The sequence below is a fragment of the Phyllobates terribilis genome, unplaced genomic scaffold (assembly GCF_046119375.1).
Source record: "Phyllobates terribilis strain yellow unplaced genomic scaffold, ASM4611937v1 Scaffold_4__5_contigs__length_816908805, whole genome shotgun sequence".
NCBI lineage: Eukaryota > Metazoa > Chordata > Amphibia > Anura > Dendrobatidae > Phyllobates > Phyllobates terribilis.
Window position 1 is genome coordinate 306,280,055 of NW_027362764.1, and position 20,402 is coordinate 306,300,456.

The 20,402-nt window shown below is 46.4% G+C and overlaps 1 protein-coding gene across 1 annotated transcript in view; it reads right to left on the reverse strand.

The window, feature by feature from the left end:
• The window catches only part of LOC141264330 (maternal DNA replication licensing factor mcm6), a 467,762-nt gene that overhangs the window by 362,437 nt on the left and 84,923 nt on the right, over nucleotides 1-20,402 (reverse strand). The window lies entirely within an intron of this gene.

Genomic DNA, 20,402 nt, shown 5'->3' on the forward strand with positions numbered 1-20,402 from the left:
CCGGACTGTCATCAAACAGATAGGTGCCATAGGAGGGAGAATTACAGCGATCAATGGGGGCTCATGGTACCAGACAAACTGTTAATGAAGGTGCAGGAGCCGAAGAACAAATTGAGGAGGAAGAGGTGATGGGCATGCGACAGTCAGGAGATTAAGAGAATAATCATCCCCTCTCTGTCTGTGGTTGGTTGGTTGGAGGGGACAGAGGAAGTAAGCTTGAGTGTTAACCCTCCACCAACACACCAAGGACTTGGACCTCATGGCAGAGCCTGACACACGAGTGCCTTCTTGCTGCATCTAAAACATGATGCCCGTATTGTTAGGATTAGAAATACTGCTGACTACTGGGTTGCAACTCTGTTAGATCCACGGTACAAGAGTAAATTTTGTCAGACGCTTCGCCTCTGGAAAGGGACGGATGCATGCTGGAGTATCAAAACACACTTGTAGACAACCTTAAGAGTGATTTTCCCCAAGGTAGCAGTGAGGCACACAGTGTACATCGAAGTTCTAGACTTGTAACCTAGTGAACATAGAGTCATCAACACAAAAACATTAGCAGCAGTAGCGTAAGTGGCAGAAGCAATTTCTGTGAGCCCTTTCACACATTTTTTAGACCAGCTCATGCACCAGCCGAGCAGAGTACAAGTCTGACACATAGTGAATGACTGGAGAAGATGGTGCAGGAGTATCTCGAGCTCTATATCAATGACAAAAAAACCACTTGCATTTTGGTTTTCAAAAATGATGTTTAATACAAAGTTATATTGTGGTACAGTGTTAGAAAATTAGATTTAAATACTTTTATGCCCAAAAATGACAAAAAGTATTGAATATACCTTTATCGGCTAACCATAAAAAATGAGAGGCTTGAGCTCGCCTGTCACGCCTTGGAGGATTTGTCATGCCCGTCAGCCAGTGTTCTCTCAGAATGTGTCTTCATTAGTGTTGAGCGATACCTTCCGATATCGGGAAATATCGGATCAGATTGGATCGGACAGATACCCAAAAAGTATCGGATATCGGCGATTCAGATACCGGAAACCAATGCAAGTCAATGGGACACAAATATCTGAATAAAAATAACCTACAAGGAAAGAAAGGGTTTAATTCTACATGAAGGAAAACAAATAAGAAGAATTTAGAATGAAATGAAAAGCCGGCAATTCAGCAGCGGCATACACCGGTACCCGACAATTTACAACAGAAAGAATAGAACATCACACATAGATTAGATAGAAACATGTCAGTCACATAAATATGAAGTACAGTGACAGTGTTGATTACTGTACTTGTCATTTAGTGTTAAAATAAAGGATTTATTAAAAAAAAAATTGGCGTGTGGTTCCCCGTAATTTTAGGCTCTAGCGGAGGTTAAGCAGACAGCTGGGGCAGATGTTTGAAGCCTGGGAAGGGGGTAATACCCACTGAGCTTCCCAGGCTACTAATATCAGCCCCCAGCTGAATACCTAGCCTTTACTAGCCATTAAAATGGGGGACCACAAAAAAATGATGTGGGGTCTCCCCTATTTTAATAGCTAGCAAAGGCTAGGCAGACAGCTGGGGGCTGATATTAATAGCCCAGGAAGGGTGCCATGAATATTGGCCCCCTCCCCAGCTAGAAACACCAGCCGTCAGCCGCCCCAGAAATGGCGCATCCATAGGATGTGCCAATTCTGGCACTTCGCCTCGCTCTTCCCACTGCCCTGTAGCGGTGGCAGTGGGGTAGTAGGGTTGGGGTTGTTGTCAGCTTATAATGCCAGCTGACATCAAGCCCAGGTTAGTAATGGAGAGGCGTCTATAAGACACCCCCATTACTAACCCCATAGTCAAAGTTAAAAAACAAACAAACACCCAGAATAAAGTCCTTTAATTGAAATAAAGATGACTCGCCCCCTGGGCCTTGGGGCACTATGAACCGGGCTTCAGTGTAATGATGGGGGTAGTAGTGGAAACCCGGTCCATGGCTCAGGGTGGTCAGACCATTGGTAGTCTACTATGTGCTTTGCAATGTCAGACTACGCCACCCGTGGATTGCGGTCAGGTCTAACTGCCGCTGCAGTGCAGACCACTGAGGCTGGTGTTGTGGGTGCAGCAGGGAATAGTACGACTTCCCACGGGAGGAGTGTAGCCTCAGGGCAGCAAGGTGTAGATGGTGGGGGTGATGCTGCAGGGAGTCCCAGTACCTTTAGTGCTGGCAAAGTAAGAAGCACAAAGACAATGTTTTGCAGTCCAGGGTCTTTTACTCATAGTTCGTATACTCCAAGCCACTTCTGTACAGGTAGTGACTGCCCAAGCTGTGCTGCGTCCACCAGGTGAGGGGCTCGGTCAACCCCCAGGCAATTCAGGAGTATGGCACCGGACTCCCTTCTATCCTTCCTCTGGCTCGTGCCCCACCAGTGACCAAGCTTTTGTCCAGCTGCCACGGATCTATGTGGGTAAATGTGGGCCCCGTTTCCCGCTATCCTATATGGTGCCTTCCTGGCAAGGTTTAGCAGGGGGTCACACCAAGTGATGATCACGACCTCCGGTTCTTGGCTGAGGGATAATTTACCTCCACCAATTTGGGATCCGGTACCCTTTTCTTGCCTGACCCGTCACCCGATTTCACGTTGGTCCTTAGGGTCCCTTCTGCCTTCTTGTTTCTGAGCCCTTCTGTTTCTCTGTCACTTCTCCTCCTTTCCTGTTCCTTCTTCTCCGACTTCCCTTGGCCTCTTCTCCAGGCCTACTTCTCCTTCTCCTCCCAGGCTCCGGCCTTCACCCTAGGCCTGCCTTTGAGCAGAGCTCCTACAGAGCCTCCACTCCCTGTCTTCTCCTCTCACTCTGAACTGACCGGACTCCTGTCCTAAGATGATGCCCACCTTTTATACCTCCCCTCTAAGTGTGAGCTCAGGTAACCAGCACCCAATGAGCTCCTACCTATGCTCAGAAACCATCCCCTTCTGCTCCTACATCACTGGGTTTTCCTCCCCCCTCCCCACTCCAGCCAGGAACATGGTCTGTCGTGCCTGCATTACTGTTTAAATGGGAGCACCGTTGATCTGTCCCCCGGAAATGGGGTGTGTGTGATGCATGCAGCTAACTGAGCCCTGGTCCATACTCCATCCTTACCCGGGAGTGGAATATCACACCTCTGGCAGAGGTGCAAGACCCCTGTAGCAGCTGAACCCTCGGGGCGCTACAAAGACAATTCTTTATTGTTCAAAATTAAACCATACTTACCAACACGCCCATTCCAGCTGAAGCCAACGATCTCCTGCAATAAAAGTAAAATAATAAAGCAACCTCATCCTTACCTTTCCATGGTTCCCACGACTGCTCCAGCTCTGCTACATTCACATGACAGGCTGGATCGCAGCCGAAAGCTGCCATCCAGCTTGCCATGCCGCAGAGACTGAGAAGCGCAGGCATGCTTGCGCTCCTCAGTGTCTCGCTGTGACAGCATCCAGATGAGCAGAGTTCATGTCCAATGAACTCAGCTCACCTCATGCACGTCACTGACAGCGTGGGAAAATTCTCCTGCACTCAGCACTTGAGCAGGAGAATTTTCCCACACTGTCAGGATGATTTTGCTTTATTATTTTAATTTTATTGCAGGAGATCGTTGGCTTCAGCTGGAATGGGCGTGATGGTAAGTATGGTTTAATTTAGAACATTAAAAAATTGTGTCTTCATTTCAATTAAAGGACTTTATTCTGGGTGTTTGTGTTTTCTTTTAACTTTGACTATGGGGTTAGTAATGGGGGTGTCTTATAGACGCCTCTCCATTACTAACCTGGGCTTGATGTCAGCTGGCATTATAAGCTGACATCAACCCCAGCCCCATTAACCCACTGCTACCGCTACAGGGCAATGGGAAGAGCGAGGCGAAGTGCCAGAATTGGCGCATCCTATGGATGCGCCATTTCTGGGGCTGCTGATGGCTGGTGTTTCTAGCCTGGGAGGGGCCATTATTCATGGCACCCTTCCTGGGCTATTAATATCAGCCCCCAGCTGTCTGCCTAGCCTTTGCTAGCTATTAAAATAGGGGGAACCCCACGCCAATTTTTTTTTTAATAAATCCTTTATTTTAACACTAAATGACAAGATCATGCTTTGCAGTCCAAATATCTAGGACAATATCTGAAAGGATTTTCTCCTTGTGAGTGGAGTTTCCTCCCGGTACTATGAACTGCTTATCGGTAGATCTTTGTAGTGTGGCAGAAAACCAGATTGTGGGTCCCAATGGGAACAGTGATCATTTCTGGAAAATGCTGCGGAATACAATAGGCAGGGTCATACTGGCCCATTTGAACACCAGAGAATTGTCCGGTGGGCCCCGGGGCCTTGTCAGGCCTCCGAGCAGGACAGAGAAGGTGCCCACTGGTTTCAACTGAATGTGTCCCTTGGCCCTGGCCCAGTCCCCTGGCCCTTGCTAGGTCCCCTGACTTGTCCCCCTTAGGTCTCTTGGCCCTGGCTGTGCCCCCATCACAGGGCCAAGGGACATATGGGCCACATTAAAGGGGGCCAAGATGAGGGACTTCAAGGGAACTTGTCAGGTCCCCTATGCCCTCCAACCCAGCAGCATTCAATTATGTATGAGTAAATTCCCTGCCTAACCCGCCATGTAAAATGTTTTTCTGTAAAAATGAGGTTTAGAAAAAGCATTTATATTGTCCCTGTTTCCTATGCTAATGAAGGCTTTGACTAGTCGATGTGGCATTAGTTGCCCTTGACTAGTCAGCCCTTTTTCCACGTTATCATGGGGTTCAAAGGTACATGTCCGGAAATTCAGAAGATGGCTCCCGGTCATGTGCAGTGCGCCTCTGAAGCCAGGAAGCAAACACCCGGCTGCAGAGGTGCAGTGCTCAAGGTTTGCGAGGGCTGTTGATGACGACAGTTCCTGCAAATTACATTATCACGCCCGCAGGGGTATGATAAGAAAAGAGGGCTTACTAGTCTGGAGAAACTAACGCCCCATCGACTAGTCACAAAGCCTTAAATAGCAGAGGAAACTGGGACAATACAAGTGCTTTTTCTAAACCTCATTTTTTCAGAAAAAAGCTTTACAGTCCTGGTTAGGCAGGGAATTTACTGTAGATAAGTGAATGCTGCTGGGTTGGAGGGCATAGGGGACCTAATAAGTTTCCTTTAGTTACTGTATGGGGGCCAGAATGAGGAACATACATTAGTTTACGGTGGCAAGTAGGGGACATTATTACTGCTGTAATATAATTTACTTTTCCTCAAGTCCCAGCAAGAAGAAGTGATGGCAGTCTGAGCCAGATGAAGAAAAGTGTAGATTGAGGGCTTTAAATAGAGACGTCACTGGTGAGGCACTATCACATATACACGCACACTTTACACTATATACAGAGCTCCGGTGTATAACGTCACTGGTGATCACTATTTGTACACGGACACTATACACTCCTGTGCATTATGTCACTTATGGTAATAACCGTGTTGTTAGTATTGTGGTTTTTATGCATGACCAGTATTGTGGTAATCGATCACTACGTGGTGGTAACATGTGGTCTGGTCATGGTGTGGTGGTATTTGTCCCTTGCATATGGTATTATAACTTCTTTTAACTAAAGAACCCCTTTAATGCAAACTATCATAATTGCACATCCCAGTTATGGTCGAGCACAGTAGATGAGCAGGAGCTGCCTGTGCTTTATAGTCAGTCAATGTTCCACTATAACAAGGATAACGGCTAACAAATTTGCATATAACTGTAGGGTGGGCCCTTAGGGTCAATTTCCCCTGTGGGCACCAGACACCCCAGTCCGACCCTGATGACTGTGCTATATAAGTAATCAAAATAAAATCAGCCACCTTACAGTAACTGCCAAACAAATTACATGTTGTAGCATGTGTGGTGCCCCTAAGGGTTCAGTCGCCACAGAGGTACTGCACCTCACCCAGAGGTGTGGTGTCTCTCTTCTCTCAGGTAAGGAGGGAGTGCTGCACGGAACCCCAAACACCTGCATCCAACACTACACTGCTCCAGGCCGGCTGGAGGGGCAACATGCAGAGCGCAGCTGCTGAGTCCTTACCATGGCTGGAGTGGGGGGAACCCAAAGGTAGGGGGAACCAGTAGTGGGTGTGGGTGGAGGAAGTAGTTTAAGGAAGCACTTTGGTAGGAGTATAAAATAGGGAAGCCATCTTAGGGTGGCAGTTCAGACTAGTGAGTGGGAGCAGTTCAGAAGAACAGCTCGGGATAGTTCAGAAGAACAGTCCGGGAGCAGAGTCTCATTAGGAGATCTGCTCCACAATTAGGCCCAAGTCAGGAGGCCCAGGAGGGGAGCAGGGAGTAGGCTCCATTCTAAGAAAGGATCCCAGGGGGTACGGTGCGTGCAGGACGGCACCCGTACGCCCCGCATCTGACAGAAGACAGAGGGATCGCAGCCGCATTCTAGTCCCCTGAGGGTCAAGCAAGTCTGTGTAACTCCGACGGACAGGAGGGACTTCCGAGTACCCGAACAGGACAGAGTGGGCAGCGCAGAGCAGGAGGGAGAAAGACCAGTGTGAAGACGGTCAAAATAGGAACACGAGAAAGTGGGGTTCTGCCAGGTATTCCCAAGTTGCCTGAGGAAGGATTGAACCCCTGCCCGGTGAGCGCAGCACGACGCGGGAGGCCTGCACCTGTACAGTGCACCTGTGAACTGTCTGAAGAATTGTGGAGTAAAATCTCAGGTGATTGCACCGTACTACCTCCATCCATTCTTTCATCGGCGCCATTGTTCCCTCCCAGCACTATAACGCCCAGCGCAACCAACATTCACCTACACTGCCCTGAGGCCTGCTCCACCTGTGGGGAGCCGTCCCATCACAAGCTGCCCTAACATCTGCCTCAGAGGACTGTTGCAGCACTGGTGATCCTCACCAGACACCACAGGTGGCGTCACAAACTTTCTAAAAATATTTCCCTTTTGCACTGACTGCCCTGGGTCACGGACCGGGCCAGCCACAGTGATATACCCTGCCTACCGGCGTCCAGAGCCCGGCTGCCAAGCACCGCACGGCCCTGGGGGCGCATCACATGCTCGTTGTGAAACATATCCTGAACAAGCAGTGTAGCCACAGCTCACTACTGCAATAATCATGCGAGGTAGATAAATGCTCTGAGGTATGAACGTTCGTCCAGATACAGAAACTTTGTTGGGATCTCTTGCTTCAGCACATTAAATCTGTACAAAACTTAATTGTGCAGTTACATAAAAAAGGGAAAAAATAAAGATTTTATACTCAAGTTAAAATCTGTTTCTCAATCTTCAAACTATGGGATAGTCTGCTGCCATCTGGAGGCTGACACTATTATTGCAATTAAATAAAATTGTCTCCTTCCCAGCAGACTATACTCTGCCTGGAGCAGGCTTCCTGAGTTTTGTGAGAAAGCAGTAGGAGGAGAAAATGTGTACTCCGTGTATCCGGACTGTTATACCAGTGTCCGAATCCCGACATGTCTTTTACTCCATGTCAGTGTCCCTTCTGCCTGTGGATCCAGAACTGGTGTAGTCTGAACTGAGCCCGAGTCAGTGTCTGCAGCTTCAGTATCAGGGACTGCTTAGGATTGGTAAATTGTGGCTACCTGCAGCTTAAGCCTGACTCCAGCATCAAGAGCTCCAGTGAACACTAGGTTGCCACTTACCTAGGAGGGGCGTAGCCAAGCCCATCCCCATGGCATATTAAGTCCACGAACCACGTGCACCACCTGCTAGCGTGACAGTTTATTTTGTAGCTTAAATTTTGAAAGCCTCCTGGGAATCTCATTCTGTTCAAGTCTCCATGTATCATTTTAATCATTTTCATTTTCTCTTTGTCCTTCAATTTAAATGCCAGCTTTTTCCTTTTAAAGTAAATGTTTTAATTCTTTTGCTACCCAGGGCTTATTTGCAAAACGACTGATCTTTTACAGGCACCAGCATATCAGTAAAAAAATTAATCAGCTACATTAGCATTCTCTCCTATAGTTCCACACAAGTCCCAGTCTGTAAGATCAAAGCATTCTTGTAATGCTTCTTCTGCTGTCAGAAGATACCAATTTCAGATTTTTTTTTTTTCTTTAATTGTAGCAGGTTGTTTACTATCACTGGTTGACAAGTTGGTGACAGTAGTACAAGACTGTGATTTGATTTCCCAGAGGGTGGGAGAGGATGAATAAGCTTTCTTAACATTAGCATAGAGGAGATCCAATATACTGTTGACCTGTGTAGTACATTTGACAAATTGATAGAACTTTGGTAAGCCAGTTGAGATCATAGCTCAATTAAAATCCCCAGAAAATCTCCTAGAAAGTAATGGATGGTGCCAAACAGAAGGAAGGTAAAACTTAAGGTGAAAACTTGAAACCACATTCATGGGAAAAGATTAAACCAGCCTCAAAAACTACCTCATTCTGATGAAGAGTAAGGCAAGAGGTGCAACAAGACAGCTGAAAGCACCAAGACCTTCTTAATTAAAATGATGGCTATAAGGAAAGCTACCTTACAAGAAAAAAAAAACAAAAAACGCAGAGATCTCTCTAATTGGCTCAAAAGGTGTTAACTGAAGAGCCTCCAAAACAAGATTCAGGTTCCAATAGTCCAGAAGGGGTCAGAGTGGCTTAACATGTGCCACCCCATACAGAAAAGTCTTAACCTCGGGTAAAGATGCCAAATCCCTCTGAAACAGAATAGCACTGGAGGACACCTGACTCTTGAGAGCATTAAGCGCCAGCCCTGCTTCCAAAGCCCTGCTTCCAAACCGGACTGTAAGGCCATAGTCAGTATTTGGTCAGCATCTTCGATCAGTATTTGTAAGCCAAAACTAGGAGTGGATGAAAAATGCAGAAGTGGTGCACATTAGAGATGAGTGAGCACTAAAATGCTCGAGTGCTCATTGCTTGAACCGAGCAATTCCTAATACTCAAATGCTTGTTCCAAGAGACAAGTATAATGGGAAAGCAGGGATAATTTTCAGCAGACCCTACAAAGAGATCTTGGGCAGTGAAAATGTTCCAGTGGATGGGAAAAGTGCTGAATGGAAGGAGAACAGCATGGGGAAGAGCCCTGAAAGCATCTCAAACTGCCAGACCACAGCTGTCACACTTACTCCACTTTAACCCCTTAAGCCCCGGAGCATTTTCCGTTTTTGCATTTTCGTTTTTGCTCCCCTTGTTCCCAGAGCCATAGCGTTTTTATTTTTTGGTCAATATGGCCATGTGAGGGCTTATTTTTTGCGGGACGAGTTGTACTTTTCAACGCCATTACTAGTTTTACCATATCCTGTACGGGAAAACGGGAAAAAAATTCCAAGTGCGGTAAAATTGCAAAAAAAGTGCAATACCACAGTTGTTTTTTATTTATTTTTTTTTACCACGTTCACTGAATGCTAAAACTGACCTGCCATTCTTATTCTACAGGTCATTACGAGTTCATAGACACCAAACATGTATAGGTTCTTTTATATTTAAGTGGTGAAAAAAAATTCCAAAATTTGGTAAAAAAAAATAAAAAATAGCGCCATTTTCTAAGACCCGTAGCGTCTCCATTTTTTGTGATCTGGGGCTGGTTGATGGCTTATTTTTTGCGCACCGGGCTGACATTTTTATTGATAACATTTGGGGTAGATCCGATGTTTTGATCGCCCGTTATTGCATTTTATTGCAATTTTGTGGCGACCAAAAAACGTAATTCTGGCATTTAGAATTTTTTTCTCGTTATGCCGTTTACCGATCGGATTAATTCTTTTTTTATTTTGATAGATCAGGCGATTCTGAACGCGGCGATACCAAATATGTGTATGTGGGGTTTATTTTTTATTATTTTATTTTGAATGGGGCAAAAGGGGGGTGATTTAAACTTTTATATTTTTTTTATTTTTTTTAATATTTTTAAAAACTTTTTTTTTTTTACTTTTTGCATGCTTCTATAGTCTCCATAGGAGACTAGAAGCAGCAAATATCCGATCGCCTCTGCTACATACAGGGGACGAGCAGGTCCCCTGCATGCAGCAGAAATGGTCCTGTGCTATGAGCGCCGACCACTAGGTGGCGCTCATAGCGACAAGATCATGACAACCACAGGCGTCTGCTGCAGACCCTGGGTTGTCATGCCCACCCATCGGCGACCCGCGATCACGTGACAGGGTTGCCGGTGGTCGGGGCTTATGACCCGCTACCCGGAAGCGCGCGTTAAATGCTGCGGTCAGAGATTGACAGCGGCATTTAACATGTTAACAGCCGCGGGTGGATCACGATTCCACCCGCGGCTGTTGCGGGCACATGTCAGCTGTAAGAATCAGCTGACATGTGCTCCGTTCAGTGAGGGCTCAGCGCAGCAGCCCTCACTGAACGGGCAGTACGCAAATATGCGTACTAATACGTCCCCGGTATTTAAGGGGTTAAGGACTGACAATAAAACATTACAAACCGACAAGAAATTGCATTTTACAGGAATAAAAATTTAATAATTTTTAACTGTATAATTACTTTTCTACAAGGCCAAATTTAAAAAGGATTTAAAAAAATTATAATTAAATAGCACTTGTCAGCAGGATTGTGCTTAGTAAACTACATACACTGTCAGGTGGGTGCTATTACACTGAGTAAAATGATACCTTTGTTGATGAAATCCATGCAGTGCATCTTTTATAATCTTTATTTTCAGTTCTGCCATAATCATATGCTCCTGCTCTGGGGCAGGACTTTAGGGAGGGGCTGTAACTAGTGCCCTCATCATGTATGCCCATCTCTGGCCTCTGACAGGTCACTGTGCTTTCAATGACCTGCCTGCTATTTTAAATATTGCCTTTGTAATTTCTCTGCCAATGTGAAATTTACATGTCCCAAAATGGCCGCCGGGCCCCACACATGCGCAGTAGCAACTTTCGTTTGCCGAGAGAGGCTACTGTGCACACACAGGCACCATTTTGCTTTTATAAAAATAATTTGGGTGCAGCAATATTGTGCCGCGCATGCGCAGTAACATCTCCCGGTAATCGAAAAATGCTACTGTGCAAGTGCGAGCGGCGAGGGCCATATTGCTGCAGGCAAGTTTATTTTTCCTGTAGCAAAATGGGGCTGGGGGCCATTTTGAGGTATGTAAATTTCACATTGACAGAGAAATTACAAAGGCAATATTTAAAATAGTACTCAGGTCACTGAAACACAGCGACCCGTCAGAGGCCAGAGATAGGCATACATAATGAGAGCACCAGTTACAGCCCCTCCCCAAAGGTCGCCCCAGAGCACGAGAATATCATTATGGCAGACCTGAAAATCATTATAAAACAACCACTGGACTGATTTCAAAGTTATCATTTTACTCAGTGTAATGGCACCCACCTGACAGTGTATGTAATTTACTAAGCACAATCCTGCTGACAGGTGCGCTTTAAGTAAACCCAACATTTTTTAATTTTTTTTAAATTAGAAAATAGGAAATTTCTGTTTCATTTATGAAGAAAGCAAGAACGGTCAAATATTAGAGACTCAGATACACCCTATATTAGACAAAGGAGGGCCTCAAACATTGTATTCAAATTTTCATGTAGTGATACTTCTAGACTCAAAGGCTATGTGCTTTTGAGGGTTATATACCAACTAAATGTATCCCAACCACAGAATAGTGTATTAATAAGAAACAAACAAGCTAAATTTTTAGATGCTTTTTTGGAGTGTTATATACCAGCAAAATGTGACAAAGCATAGTAATACTCAAATGGATGAGTAGTCTAGCCTAATCCAGAAATATTTGTGCAATAACAGTGTATGGAAGAGTCAATAAATCCATAAAAAATGTCATGTAAAGCAATGGTAATCCGGATGTGCTGAGCACATGATGCGGAAATTTCCGCTCTGGATTACCATTGCAGCAAAAACCGCAGCATTACGATTGTTTGGGCGTTTCCGCCGCGAATTCGAGCCCATAGACTTGCATTGAATCGCAGCAAACCCGCAGGTATAATATCTATATCTGCAGATTTGCTGTGTTTCAATGAAAGTCAACGAGCGCAGATTCGTGGCAGAAACGCGCTGCAGGTGGTACCCAGGTCGGGAGAGGAGGCTATTACTCCTCTCATCTGACCGCTGCTTTGGCTTATAACAGCAAAAAAAAAAAAAAGTAAACAAAAGGATAAAACCTTTATACTCACCTGTCCTGCGGCTCCCGGTGTCCTCCTGGTCCCTGGCGGCAATGTCTTCAGCCCCGGGGCCAGCGGTACACTACTCAACTTCACCCGCAGCATGTCAATTTCTGTAGCAGACACGCCAGTCTCCGCTGCAGATTTTAACCCATTGAAGTGTCATTATATGCGGTGGATTCACAAGTACCGACAAAAAAAGTGCGGCATTAGAACACTGCATTTTGGACGCAACAAAAATATGCCCAAGCGCTGATTGGCGGGACGTAGTGGCTAACGAACCAGCTGTGAGATGTTAATTACGGCCAGAGACCTTGTTTGCCTAATGGCACCTTCCCAGGCTAAAATTAGCAGCTCACATCAGCCGCATAAATTACATAAATAGAAATGCTAATGAAGACTGGGCAAATGGGACTAGCTGACATCCAGCTCTTGTTTGGTGATGACAAGGTGTCAGATGTTTTCATGACCAAACCTAAAGTAAAGAGTTAAATGAACACAGTAAACACTTTATTTGAAATACAACAGACGACATTCTTTAATCATTTAAATGAACCAATATACTCACCCCAGTTCTTATTGTATTCCAGGGGTTTAAGCAATGTCCCACCAAATAACTTTAGCTCCAAAAAGCATTCATTGATGTACAAAATAGTATCAAAAAATGAATGCAAAATCCAAATGCATTTTTTCTGTCAGGGAGAGGTAAAAACGCCCAGGAAATTTCTGCTTCAAAACTGCATTGTGCGCACATAGCCATACCGTATTTTTCAGACTATAAGACGCACTTTTTTCCTCCAGTCTTCTAGTCCGAATGTGGTGTATATATGTCCATCTACACACACACACACACACACACACACACACACACCCCAGCTTTCCATATGTGTGATCTATCTTGCCATTCCTGTCTGCACTAGCCAGATATGTTTCCAAGCTGACCACAGCATGACCCCTGTTCAACACTCTTCTATTCTTTATGACCAGCCTGTTTTACTTTGCTTGTGTTTTATATCCTGCATCTGGCCCAATTTTTACTTATCTGAAAAACATGGGTCAGAGTCCTCTCCCCTCTGCTTAACAGCTGAATGGATTTGCCAGCATATACTGTATATTGTGAAGTCCAAGTTTGGTGACAGTCTAACCAATGTGTATCACAAACTGTGATCATACAAGTGTGGCATTGAATTAATCCTGAATTGAACCTGAAGGGAACAGAAGGAAACAGGATACCCAGTCAAAGTAAACAATGTTTCTATTTGTTTTCTCTCTCCTATAGTCCTTCACTTTCTATTAACCCCTCTAATCCCTACACCTAAGTAAGGAACTCGTATCTCCCTTCATCCTCCCCATTCATCTCATTTCCTCCTCAGAACTTTTCCTCAATATTCACTTGTGTCTCCAAACACAGACAGACACCTCACGGCCTCTCCTGCTCCCACCTGCTAACACTTTCTCTGCTCCTTTTGACTGCTGGCAATATCTCTCCAAATCCTGGCGCTCCTCAGCACATCCCCACAGTCACTTCCGCCTCCTATCCATGATCTGTCAAACTCTCAATCCTTATACCCATCCGCCCAGCCCCCGTTCCCCCAGTCCCACTGACAGGAGCTCTATGGAAAGCTTGCTCCATGTGCAACAAACCTTCCTACATCCATGATCCTTTCATTACTAATAAACTCTCCTTCCTCAGCATCACCGAAACCTGGCTCACCCCCTCTGACACTGCCTCCCCAGCTGCCATTTCATATGGTGGATTCCATCTTTCTCACAACACCAGCTCCAATGGCAAGCATGGTGGAGGAGTAAATTTTCTCCTGCCAGATAACTGCTCCTTCACCCATATCCCACTATCACCCTCCATTATTCTACTCTCTTTTGAGGTGCACTGTGTGCGCATCTACTCCCCCTCTAACTGGCTGTGATTTACCGCCCCCCAGGACCAGCCACCTCTTTCATCGACCACTTCACCACCTGGCTACTTCATTTCCTTTCCAATGTCATCCCCACTATCATGGGTGACTTCAACATTCCCATTGACACTTCCCAATCATGTCTCCAAGCTTCTATCCCTCACTTCCTCCTTCAGCCTTGCGCAATGGTAGACTGACCCCAATCACAAAGATGGCCACACACTGTACCTCATCTTCAACCACCTCTGTTCCCTATCTAACTTCTCCCTCTTTCTGACCACAATCTACTCACATTCTCTTCCCTCTCCTCTCTAGGTGCACAAGCCCCACTGCACAAACTTGCACACCCTCGCAAGAAATCTCAAACATCTTGACCTACACTCCCCCCTCTCAAAGGCATAAGTTCATTACACAATGCAGATGCTGCTGCCACTTTATATACCACCACAACAACTGAAGCTCTCAATTCGGTTGCCCCCCCACCCACACACATATCACAGCTCGCCCACTCAACAGGCAACCCTGGCACACCAACCTGACTAAAAAACTGCGAAGGGCATCCAGGATAGCTGAGCAGAAATGGAAAAGGTCCCACTCCAACAAGCATTTCATCACATTCAAACAGTCCCTCACTACTTTCAAGTACACACTTACTGCAGCAAAAGAAACCCACTTCTCATTAGTGATAAGCGAGCACTAAAATGCTCAGTTACTGGTTGCTCGGATCGAGCAAATTGGAATGCTCGAGTGCTCGGTCCGAGTAATGAGCCCAATGTAAGCTTATGGGAAACTCGAGCTTTTTTCTGACGGCATCCCCGGCGGTCTGCAGAGGGCCGAAAAATTGCCCAAATCATTGGGAACAGTGCTCAAATAGCATGGGAACAGCATGGGGAAGACCCATGGAAGCATTTCTGACTCCCAGGTCACTGCTGTCAACAATGTTGTCAGAAGTATTACACCACTTTCACAGACTCTCAAAAAATACCAAAACAAAATCACAATGGATTTTCCTGGGAAATATGTTAAGGAACATCCTTTCTAGCATAATGACTTGTATACAAGGCAAAATAAATAAACAAAACAAAAATGCTCCTCCACACCTTGGGCTATGTTCACACACAGCGTTTTTGATGCGTTTTTGAACTTTGGCATTGCTTTCAACCAAGACTAAATTCATTCACCGGGAAGTGTCATTTTAACATTTTACAACCTTATCTGGCCTTGTGGTGTGTGACATGGGAACAGCATGGGGAAGACCCCTGGGACTGGAAGTATCTGACTCCCAAGGCACTGCCTCAAACTGTGGTGATCAATAAGACGTGATCCTAGATTACTGCAGTAATACAGACATTTTTGGCAATGTGACAAATCTTGACTATTTAAAATGGGCAAGGTGTGTGTCAAGGGACAGGGAAGTGGACGTAATGGTGATGGTGAGTGCACGCAGAGGCCGTGGGCAATATGAAACTGTTCCTGCTGAGGGAGCACAACAAACACCCACGTCATGTCGAATTACCTTCCTGTCCCAATTTCTAGGGGGCCGTGGAACACCACTATTGAAACCAGAGCAAGGTAAAAAGTTTGTTTGTTGGATAGCAGATAAAGCTTTCAGTCAGTTTACCACCACCACCCTGTGTGTCACATGGTCCAGTCTCAGATTAGAGTATGGATGATGATAATCCTCCATCAATCCTCCATCACCATTTATTCCATGGCGCTTTACATGTGAAAAAGGGGTATGCATCGCAAAAACAATTACAATAATCTTGAACAAAAATGTGACAGCGACTGCTACAGGAGAGAACCCTGCCCGCGAGGGCTCAGTCTGCAAGGCATGGGTGAGGATACAGTAGGTGAGGATAGAGCCGGTCTTGCAGCGATATTGTGGAGGGAGAGTTACTGCAGATTGTACACATGTCCCAAGAGATGGGTCTTCAGCTTCCTTTTAAAGGCTTCAACAGTAGGCGAGAGTCAGACATGGTGGAGTAGAGAGTTCCAGAGAAGGTGGATGCACCTTGGCGAAATCTGGTATATGATTGTGGGAAGAGGAGATGAGGGGAGTAGAGAGGAGATTTTGTGAGGATCGGAGGTTGCGTGCAGGTAAGTACTGGGAGACTAGGTCACAGATGTATGGGGGAGACAGGTTGTGGATAGCTTTGCATTCCAAGGTTAGGGTTTTGAACTGGAGTCTCTGGTAATGGGGAGCCAGTGAAGGTATTCACAGAGAGGAGAGGCCAGGAAATAGTGAGGGGACAGGTGGATTAGTCAGGCAAAAAGAGTTTAAGATAGATTGGAGGAATGCGAGAGTGTTAGAAGGGAGGCCACAGAGCAGGAGATTGCAGTCATTGAATAGGGAGATGATCATGTGCACTAGTGTAAGTTCCATGGTGCTTTACATGTGAAAAAGGGATATACAGCACAAAAACAATTACAATAATCTTGAACAAAAATGTGACATCGACTGGTACAGGAGAGAAGAGGACCCTGCCTGTGAGGGCTCATAGTCTACAAGGGATGGGGGAGGATACAGTAGGTGAGGATAGAGCTGGTCGTGCAGCGGTATGGTGGAGCGAGGGTTACTTCAGGTTGTATGCATGTCGCAAGAGGTCGGTCTTCAGGTGCTTTTTGAAGGTCTCAACAGTAGGTGAGAGTCAGAAATGGTGGAGTAGAGAGGTCCAGAGAAGGGGGATGGATGGGAGAAATCTTGTATGCGATTGTGAGAAGAGGAGATAAGAGGAGAGTAGAGAAGGAGATCTTGTGAGGATTGGAGGTTGCGTGCAGGTAAGTACCAGGAGACTAGGTCACAGATGTATGGAGGAGACAGGTTGTGGATAGCTTTGCATGCCAAGGTTAGGGTTTTGAACTGGAGCCAGTGAAGGGATTGACAGAGGAGAGGCCAGGGAATAGCGAGGGGACAGGTGGATTAGTTGGGCAACAGTGCTTCGGATAGATTGGAGGAATGCGAGAGTGTTAGAAGGGGGGCCCACAGGGCAGGAGTTTGCAGTCGTCGAGAAGGGAGATGAGTGCATGCACTAGTGTTTTTGTAGATTCGTGGTTGAAGAATGTGCGGATCAGGGAGATTTTTTTTTTTTTACTTGGAGTCGGCATCTTCCTCACCCTGATCCTCCTTCCTCCCACCATTTCGAGTTCCCAGAGACGACTGATCCCACACTTGGACACTCCGAAGAGCTGTTTTGTTCACCTTTCCATTTGTAGACCGGCCTGCTTTGAGCAGGGCAACAGAAAATCACATGTAGTAATTTGAGCAGCTATGGTCACCCAAAGGGGACAGTGGGAAACTGCAATTACTGTCGCAAGAGGTGGATGAAGATGAGACACAATGGACAGAAAGTCCGGAGGAGGACCAGGGTGCAGAAGTGGAAAACAAAGTGGTGGACGATGAAGTCACTAACCCAACCTGGCAAGGGGAGATTTAGAGCGAGGACAGCAGCACACAGGGGGAGGGAGGTGTAGCACCACAACAGGCAGGAACAAGCAGTGTGGTGGCCACAGCCACAAGGTGGGCAAGCGCTCCCCGGAACAACAACACGACGGAAGTTGCCAGTACAACTGTTAGGTCTTGCCGAATCTTGTTCTTTTTTAAAGCCGATAACCCCAAAAAGGCCATTTGCAACATTTGCCAGGCCAGCATCAGCAAGAACACCAAAACTACCAGCTTGACCACCAGCATGCTCAGGCACATGACCACAAAGCACTTAACAAGCTGGACCAAACACCAAGGTCCCGAAACAGTGTCTGCGGGTGACACCTCTGCCTCTTCTGCTGTTGTGCGTGCACCCCCAATCCCTTGTCCATGGCGCATGCGAAGATGCCTCCCGTCCTGCACCTGTCATTGCAGACTTGCAACCATCACTGTCCACGTCCTTGTCCCTTTGCAGTGTTCAGTTGTCCCTACCACAGTTCTTGGAATGCAAGCGCAAGTATGCAGCCAGCCACTCACCCACAGGCCACAATACAAAACTGCCACATTTCTGGACTGCTTGCACTTGAAATGCTACCTTTCAGGCTCATGGAGGCAGAAGCTTTCCACAACTTCATGCCGGCAGTGGCTGGGTGTCCATACTCTGTCCCTAGCCACAATTTTCTCCCGGTATAGTCTCTGCCTTCCACAAGCGTGGGTGCCAGAAAATTACCCATGTCCTCCCCAATGCACTTACTGGGAAGGACCGCCTAACCACAAACACGTGGACAGGTGAATGTGGCTAGGGACGGTACAGAGCCAGTAAAAAAACCACCATAAAGTGTTCGGGAACCTTCCCACACACTTTTTAAGCCAAAATTGCTTCTCGGCAGGGTTGGAAAGACCCACCAGTTGAACCGGAGACTCCTCCGGTGGGCCCTAGCTTATCCTTCAGTAGAGCTCATAGTGCCGAGGTGAGGTCGTGACGATGATAGAGGCCACCATCTCCTTAGCTTGCTGCTGGTACTTTTCTGTGGGAATCAACTTGCCTCCAAACCAGTTGTTTGGTAATGACACCCAGTACCAGAAGCAAAGCCATCCACAATTTCCTTCTCAGGAATTTTATTTGGTAGACCGAGTGGCTGTTCAAATACATTAGTTTCTCTCAAAAGGAGCTGAAGATACTGAGTGGCAGTAGGTGCAAGTTTGTCCTGCATGTTCGATATCAGAGGGAAAACAGACGGCAGCACAGTGGCTCAGTGATTAGCACTGAAGCCTTGCAGCGCTGGGGTCCTGGGTTCAAATCCCACCAAGGACAACATCTGCAAGGATTTTGTATGTTCTCCCCGTTTTTGCATGGGTTTCCCCCTCAGTAAAAAAGCAGCCATAGAATGTCCAGGAACCTTCCCACACACTTATTTTTTAGCCACAGCTGCTTCTCGGCAGGGTAAGACGGGCCCTCCAGAGAACAAGGGAATCCTCCGGTGGGCCCTGGCTTCTCCTTCATGAGAGTTCATAGTGCCGAGGTGAGGTCATGATGATGATAATCTGCTTAGTTTTCTGTTACTTGGAATGCAAGTGCAAGTATGCAGCCAACCACCCACCCACAGGCCTTGATTCATTTTTTCAGGACATATTCCAGATTATTTACTTATACTTTGTCTGTGGCAATAACAATAAGCGGGACTGTATTCTTAGGCGACAAACCACACACCGTTGCAGGAGTTATTGAAAGCTGTATCACAGAACCTGGTGTCCGCTCTGAAGCTAGGCAAGCTCGCACATGTACCATGCCTGGCCCATGTGCTCAACTTAGTGGTTCTGCAGTTTCTCAAAATCTACACGGATCTGCTTGTGAAAGTACCCCTTGAGTGTGCCTATTTCAGAAAGTCAGCTTCCGCCACCCTGGCAGGGCTTCGGCAGCGTTTGCAACTTCCAGCTCACCGTTTGGTGTGCGATGTGACTATGCGTTGGAAATCAATGTTGCAGATGTTTGCAATAACTTTGAGCAGCAGAGATCAGTTGTTGAGTACTTCAACACGTCCGTCGGCATTTAAGTCAGCCTCCGCACATAAGAGCTGATGAGTGGGCATGGATGTTTGACATCTGTGCCCTCCTCCAAAACTTGGAGGACTCCACCAAGATCAGTGGCGATGATGCCATAATTAGCATCACCATCCCGCTTCTCTGTCTACTGAAACGCTCGCTGCTCACAATTAAAGAGGAGGCATTGCAGCAAGAGCAAGGAACTGTACAGGGTGATGCTACCCAGCCCAGCCTCATCTCAGTGCGGATGGGGTGATAATGAGGAGGAGAAAGAACAGACAGTCATACGCTTGGTGAGAACAGGGAAGTCTTGGCTGTTGGCAGTCTGGCACACAAGGCCAACTTTATGTTCCCCTGCCTTTACCGTGACCATCGCATTGTACGCATTTTGGGCATTACAGAAAACTGGCACGGCACGAGAGAATTCTTGGAGACGGAGGTATGAGGTTCTCATTAAGGAGGATGTCGGTTTTAGATCAGTTGCAGAATGGAGGGCACAGGAGGGGTGATACACAGAGATGAGGGAAGAGATATAGGCAGGTGAAGAACTGTGGACAGCTTGGTGGGTGACAGATGAGTTTGTATTGTATTCTTTAGTGATTGTTTAACCTAACCCGTGCAATGACTGGCACAGGGAAGAGGCGTCGGTGAAGCGGCTTCATAAAAATAAAAAACCCTGGCTGCTGCATTTAGAAGGGATTGAAGAGGAGGCAGTTTGTGTAGAAAGAGACCGATTACAAGAGTTGCACTAGTGAATAAGAGTGACAGTAGGAGTTTTTGCAGTATCAAAGGTGAGAAAAGGCTGACTTCTGGAGAAATTTTTAAGGTGCCGGTGGTATGAGCGAGTGAGTGATTTTCCAATTTGAATAAAGGAAAGTTGTGTGTTAAATATGACTCCAAGACAGCAGGCGTGC